We start from the raw sequence: 7849 nt of genomic DNA on the forward strand, positions 1-7849 counted from the left end.
TCAAAACACACATCATACCATTAACTGACCAGGGATACTTTCCCCCAAAGCACTGCAAAGAACACAGTTTGAAGAAGGATATGGAACTGGCTCAGGGTCAGGTATCACTAAGCAATGTATGAAAGCAATGCCCCATTCTGCAAACAACAGCAAAATACCGCAGGAGCTGTAAAGCCTTGTAAAGCCTTCATTGGCTCTCAGAACATCTATGTTCAAATGTAAAGTGTCTGCTGGTCTGTTCTGGCACTATCGCGTCCTCGTGCTAATGAAGGAACTTCGCTACTCTCACTGCTATCTGTACTGTTTACACAGTAATGAATGAGCAATGATCCTAAAGCACATTTAGGAAAAAATACCTTGAATCTAGTATGATTTAAGCAGCATGCAGTTCTCAGCTTTGGAGAAAAAAAAGGCTGCCAGATTGTTACAAGGTTTTAAACCGGTTCATATATCCTAATAACACAGAAAAATCAATGTTCTGCTTATATCAGCGTATCATCGCTGCCAGCGCTCAGGGAACAGGGTGCCGGGGCGCTCGGGGAGACGCTCCAGTGGAGTTGATTAGTGCGGACTGAGCGAGCCAGTTCCATTCATGCGGATGATGACTGTAATCTCGAGCGGGAGAGGGGGAAGAATACGCTGACTGTGCACCGCCTGCCACCTGGAAGGTCACTACACTGGCGTGTCACTGACAAACGAGCGTTGTTCCAGATTGTGACTGCCTGCCGTTCTGCTCTGCTGTGTAAAAAGGGTGGCAGAGTGGCGTTCAATGGCCAGTTTATGTGAGACCACAGAGGTAGAGATGCTGGCAGCAGTCCCTGGGGAGCATACTCAGATGTTTTTCACATGCCTGCATCCATTTTGGCCCTTCTTTCATTTGCTTTCTGATATATAAAGCAATAATAGCCTACGGCTTGGAAATAGTGCAACTGAGTCAGCCTTGTGGCACGTTCAAACCCTGACCCATGCCTGCCCAAACCAACCAAAATCCTCTGCACAAGCCTCTAGCATTGGGCTTATTTGTACATCAGTCTTGTCTTCTTTGCATTGAATCATGCCAATTTCATTATTTCCGTTCTGTCATTTCAGACATAAGAGCCAGACATTCAGACCCTGTTACCACTGAAAAAGCACCGTCCCCCACACACTGCTCACACTGCTCACTAAGGGTGATTGGTTAAAAGCAGAGGACACATTTCATTGTGTGCATGTTGAGTATGTAGAACTCAAAGGTGAAAACAATCTCAGAGGCCCTCAGTCGTGCTAATTCTGGATTTGAGTCAGGCAATACCCTGATCTGTCTATACTGGAAACTGGCCACCAGGGGGTACAACTGGTTCTGACACACAAACCATTTCCTCATTTCACTCTAACAGCACCCATTATGGCTTCTTCTCTGACCCTACAAAGTTCCTGCTCGGCTGACTTTATGTTGAGCCATATTGTATTAGTGTAGCCATTATTCCTAGAGAAGTTATTTCAGGCTCTCTGCTTTATGCAGTAGTCAATCAAAGCTTACACTGCTGCTGTGCCAGTTCCTTCCGCCCAGCGAAGAGTTGGTTATCATGTTGCTAGTTATAAAAGCTCAGGAGAAACACTGGTGGGAAAGCTCTTTTTGAGTAATTTTTGAATGATCACAATCTATCCTTCTTTTACCCTGACCAAGATCTCACGAGACCATCGGGCATCATAAATAGTCAAAAGTGACGTTTGAATATGTCAAAAGCCAAGTTGTGAACTGCTAGTGGGTCTGTACAGGTTTTGTGTTCAAAAGATGCATTGTTCAGGTCTCATACAACACACACAATACATCTGAGACTAATAATTATCCTCGTTTTCCTGCATTATAATTAAAATGTGGCCCTTAAATTATGCCAAAGAGAGACAAACCAAGCTTTGTTCAGCCATGTGGAAACAGAGGGGAGTGGGGTAAGTGAGAACAGGTTTAATTTCCTCTGAAATTGAGCTTACCCACTGTCTGTCTTAGAAGCTGTGGTCAGGCATCCATGGAAGCCTCACCGGTTCGCCTCCACAGGATTTCAAAAGCATCCAGATATTGGCTCTAAATGAGACATAAAAACATGTCAGAGCCAATTAGCCAATACTTGAACCATATCAAACCATGTGCTATAATCAATTTTATATAAATTAGTTCTGAGCCACAGAAAACACTGGTTGATGCATCATGTCATGTGTGTGTAAATAGATTTTAATATCAAGTCAGTACCACCCATATGCAACTATTATACAACACAAATCTTTATTAAACTAAGTGTTTAAGATTTTTTAAATTCATTGTGGTTGCTGCGTCAGCTCATATACTCTACATACTCTATGCGGCATAGTAAAACGTAGTAGCGTGTTCCCGAGATGCCAGATCTGGTGTGTCGGTTTGTCCTCTGCAGTAGGGAACAGAGGTCCACTTTAGTTTCAGAGGAAACCCAGGCCCAGGGCACAGAGAGTTGGGTAATGAGCTGGAACTGCTGTCTCAGTGATGGATCTAGCCTTGTCCCTGGTGTGAGCTGTATAGGTGTGTGTTTTTTTTGTACGTAGAAGCGTTCATGAATGTTTAGCGTCTCACTCTGCACTTGGGAAGGAATCAGCCTTCTCTACAACATTTCACACCATATTTCTTACCATATCAAAGCGATAACTGAGCATTCATTAACTGCCTCGCTACTTAAATGTGTGTAATAGTACCTGGGTGTGACCTGCTCTGCTCCCTGGGGTTGAGGTAATCTTCATATTTCCTATTTCCCCTGACAGATTTAGGATTAACCCTTGGGTGCTATCTCCCCCTTGTGGAGAGTTCATTAGCTTGAGTTGGTGTCATTAGTGCAGAGTGTGAATGAGCTTTGCTGTAATGGCCCCATCATTCAAACAAATCTTCCTCAGGGGAATTTGCTGTCTCTATCACAGTCTAACTCTTTGTCTTTCTCCTTCTCTCACTCTCACACTTTACTCTGTCGCTCTCTCACACTCCTGTAGGAGATGCATGTAATGGTTTTGCCTTCACATTTACATGCATTAGTATTGAAATGCTTCCTCACTTATCCCAGACTGGATGTGGTTGCATCAGTTCATGCCCCCTTTTGCCTTCACTGAAATTGCATTTATAAAATTAAATAATATATTTGGCCTTCTTATGACAGTTAGGGTTAGGTTTATTATATAAGATATTAATATAAGAACTAGGGATCCAACTTTCTCAGATCCACTACCAATAACAGTACCTGGTGTTTGGATATCAGCTGATCCTGAGTCTCGATCCAATACTAGTATTAAATTAATAAACTTAACTCCTTGTGCTTTTTGGTATGGTGCGTCTGGACTTAAGTTGGTCAGTTAAGTTTTTTGCAGTGCTGCTGCTAGCCCCTGGAACATTGACCATGGAACATGGAATAGTTTGATATATGAAGGATGAAACACCATCATTCTGATGACTATTTTCTGTTGGTTTAGCACTATGCTAGATATTGCTTAGAAAAACATACAACTGTAGTGCGCACACACACAGAAACGCAGAAGAGCCTACAATTTAACTAGATAGACTGGTTACATAGATCGGCACACGGTTGCCAATACCCAGTTCAGATATTTGTGTCCATGACTAATGTCAGATACCTACATTGGCTTGGTATGCAAATGTGATGTGTATTATTTCCTCAATAGCTATTACCTGTATTTATTATAAGATCCATTCCTAGTTTAAATCTGTGTTTAAATCTGTGCTCTGGGGTGAGTTGTCCTGATCATGCAGCAGTTTTTTGCAGAGAATATTGGTAATCAATACAAAGCTGTTTTGCTTAGTAACGCCTTTGGACAGAGCACAAAGAAGAAATGATTGATTTCACGCTTAAGCTGCTTTCAGGACTGAGTGAAAATGGAAGGTGTGGTGAACTGTTCCTGTTCATCTCTTCTGAACGTGTCGTTTTTTTTAGGGGGGTCAGACAATAATGCAGACAACAATTGTTGTCAAACGGCAGCTCAAGACCTTCCTCTTTACAGAGTATTTAGAATAACTTGTAACCTTCATATTGTCTGTCTTATGTCTGCCTTATAACATAGTGAATAAAAAGATTGTATTCATAGTTGGGGGTCCTAGTGAACTAGAATTGATCACTTCATTGATTGTAACATGGAAGCACGTTGTAAGTCGCTCTGGATAAGGGCGTCTGCCAAATGCCTTAAATGTAAATGTAGAAGGTTTTGATCTCTTTGTACCTTTATCACATAGCTGGATTTTAATCCAAGGGAAGGCTACTTCTACAATTACAAAGTTTGTTGCCTGGAACACAACATTTTTTGTCCTGACTTATACTATTGTGTGCTTACTAATATGCTCAGTTCCTTGTGATGCCCAACCATTAGAGTTACCAGGGTACCATAATTTACATTTACAGCATTATCCAGAGCGCCTTACAAACAGTAGTCACAGGGACAGTCCCCCCTGGAGCACCTCAGGATTCAATGCTTTGCCCAGGGACACAATAGTATTAAGTGGGGTTTGAACATAGGCGAGTGTCTTACCCACTAGGATACTACCACCTTTATCATGAAAAGGAAATGAATCACAATTATTAATTTCCTAGTTACAGTTTAAACCTTCTGAATATCATGTGTAAGAAGTGATGGAGGATTAATTTTTGTTTGAAATATTTCTTCTATGTTCTGTTTACATGCATACTTTTAAAAAATCAAAAATTCAAAATTCAAATTTTATTTGTCACATACACAGTCATACACGGTATGATGTGCAGTGAAATGCTTTCTGCAACTGCTACAGACCACAGTATTGCAAATGTTGCAAGTAAACAATGAACCAATATGCAAATATTGCAAACATAACCAAGTATTACACTTTTACATCTTTAACATAAAATATGTGTAACTGGTAGGGTGAAGGTGTGCAAATGAGTTACAGGACAATGTTTAAAGAAATAGAGAAAGAGCCATAAAAGAAAGAGCAGTAAGGACCTAAAAAGCGGTCATTTTGTGCAAAGTGATTTGTGCAAAGTGGTTTTGTGCAAAGTGATTTTGTGCAAAAGAGTCCGGAGTGATTGGAGGTGAAAGTGCATGAGTTCTATGTACTGTTGTTGAGAGCTTGGACAGCCTGCGGGAAGAAGCTCCTCCTCATTCTCTCTGTGTTGGACTTCAGGGAGCGAAAGCGCTTCCCTGATCGCAGCAGAGAGAAGAGTCCATTGTTGGGGTGGGTGAGGTCCTTCACTATCTTCCTGGCCCTGGTACAGCACCGTTTGCTGTAGATAGATTGAAGGTCAGGGAGCTTGGTACAGATGATTCGTTCGGCTGATCGAACCACCCTCTGTAGGGCTCGCCTGTCCTTCATGGTGCTGTTCCCGAACCAGGTTGAGATATTTCCCGTCAGGATGCTCTCTATGGTGCAGGAGTAGAAGTTCCTGAGCACCTTGGAGGGCAGTCTGAAGTCTCTCAGGCGTCTGAGGTGGTAGAGACGCTGCCGGGCCTTTTTCACCACGGTGTTGATGTGACAGGACCATGACAGGTGCTGCGTGATGTTAACACCGAGGTAACGGAAGCTGTCCACTCTCTCCACTGGGCTCCTGTTGATGACAGGGGTCTGGTAGGTCCTCTCCTGCTTTGTACTGAAGTCCACTATTAGCTCCTTTGTCTTGCTGACGTTCAGGTGGAGATTGTTCCTCTGGCACCAGTTCGCCAGATTTCCAACCTCCTCCAGGTAGGCCGTCTCGTCATTGTCAGAGATCAGGCCTACCACGACAGTGTCGTCAGCAAACTTGATGATGGTGGTGGAGCTAGTAGTGGCTGTACAGTCATGGGTGTACAGGGAGTAAAGCAGGGGGCTCAAAACACAGCCCTGGGGGGCTCCAGTGCTGAGAGTGATGGAGGCTGAGACATGTCCACCCATCCTTATTGTATCTTTTCTCTCGCAGCAATGCTTTCCCTAGAATATATTAGTGTTGTTGTTGTCTCCTTTTGGCAGGGGTCGCCATATCAGACCAACCAGTCAGGTTTTCTGAACAAAGACCTTACGCTGGATGCCCTTCTTGATGCAAACCTCCCCGTTTAGCCAATCTTGGAACTGGCACCAACAAACGCATAGGCACATGGGTGCCCAGTGGCTGGATTTAGAATGCAGGAGTGTAAAATGTAGTGTCTTCATTTCACTTAAAGTTTACTTTTAAATAAATAACTGTGTGGTCAGAGTTACCACTGCTGCTGGTATCTGCCATTGGTGCAGGAAAAACATAGACTAATCCTGTCCTAAGACTAAGCAGCCTTAACCATGCTCACTCAGTGTTGGGGGTCCTTCAAACGTGAACGATAACTGTGTCCTTTCTCACCATTTGAGTTTCTCAGAGCATGCCTGTTGCTGTGAAGGAAATTGCCTGTTCCTAAAAAAGATAAAAGAGACATTGTTTGTAATTCATAAGGTAAATGTTATATGGTTGGATGCTGTAGGCTGGACTGTCACATTTAACGAGGCTACAAGGTTGTAGCCTTCATCAATTTAAGATGCAATATTCAAACATTTGAACACTGCATTTCCTGAAGGATTCGGCCTTTGAATTGAGACGTATGCTGTGTCACCTGTTCCCCATTATCTTTTTTTAACATGTATTTTATGCCGTCATGCTCTTTATATTGAGTTCCATCCTTTATTGTCTTAAGGTCCTGATTTACCAGTTATATATATATATATATATATAAAACCTGTTGGGACTACAATTGGTTAATTTGATAAACCTTTGTTGTACATTCTTGTATTAGCACTCACCAGACTCAATTGCAGTGTGAACGTTTTAAGAAAGGATCATCTTTTATTAGTTCCACAAATTGGAAAACTCCATTTAGGAACAGATATATACTTTCTTTTTAAAACTGATTAAAACATATAAGCACCTGACAAATGAATAAATGCAAATTTAAGCCATTTTGCAAGCCACAATAACATAAGCATGTCCTCCATCCACTGTCAGCTGTGTGTCAGTGCTTTTAATGGTTTCCCATGAAGCACATCAGAGTGGGGAACATGGTGGTTCTACAGACCTAATGAACTGTGTCATTACCAGTGAACAGAACAGATATGAAGCTAAATTAAAAGAAAATTCTGACAGTGAAGGTATTTTTTATTCATATTTTACTTTAAATGACTTATATATGCAGATGTTATACATGGATTTGTATAGTCTTCACAATCCGTGTGTCATGGTAACAGGAATGTTTCCATACTCCTGCTTGCTGAAGTTCAAACACACACTGGCCATTCAAATGCTCTGCAGTGAGAATGAGGTCATGGTCTGCAAACGTCCCGTTTGTGTATGAGGAAAAAATATTACTCAGATCCGCAAATATACTTTCAGTGCCTTCATAATATCCCAATTTATTTCAGGGTGTGGACTAGGAAATGCAGTTTCTACTCAGGTTGATTGAACATGAAAAAAGATACAAACTAAATCGCAGTATTAGGTTCATGAAAAGTAAATAAATATTCAACTGACATGCAGTCACATAATTTTAACAATGTCTCGTTCTGAATCAGATAAAGCAGACCTAATCTTCCAGTCTATTAAATAATTCAGGCTGGGACAGCCATTGTCTACCAGCACATTCACACATTTTGTGGTATCTAGTTATTTAATATTTTGTTGATGTCATTGTCACAGAATATTGTCACTGACACTGATTTCAAAGGGTCAAGTTCATCCCGCCCTTCCCCCTCCTAGTTACATGTCATGTCTGTGAGAGAGAGAGAGAGAGAGAGAGAGAGACGAGAGGTTCACAGATTATCGCTCAAAGAATGAAAAGGATTCTCCTTGTCTTGTTTGGTGCCGGTCCCAGGTCACTATGTCAA

The sequence above is a fragment of the Denticeps clupeoides genome, chromosome 3 (assembly GCF_900700375.1).
Source record: "Denticeps clupeoides chromosome 3, fDenClu1.1, whole genome shotgun sequence".
In the NCBI taxonomy this organism is placed as follows: Eukaryota; Metazoa; Chordata; class Actinopteri; order Clupeiformes; family Denticipitidae; genus Denticeps; species Denticeps clupeoides.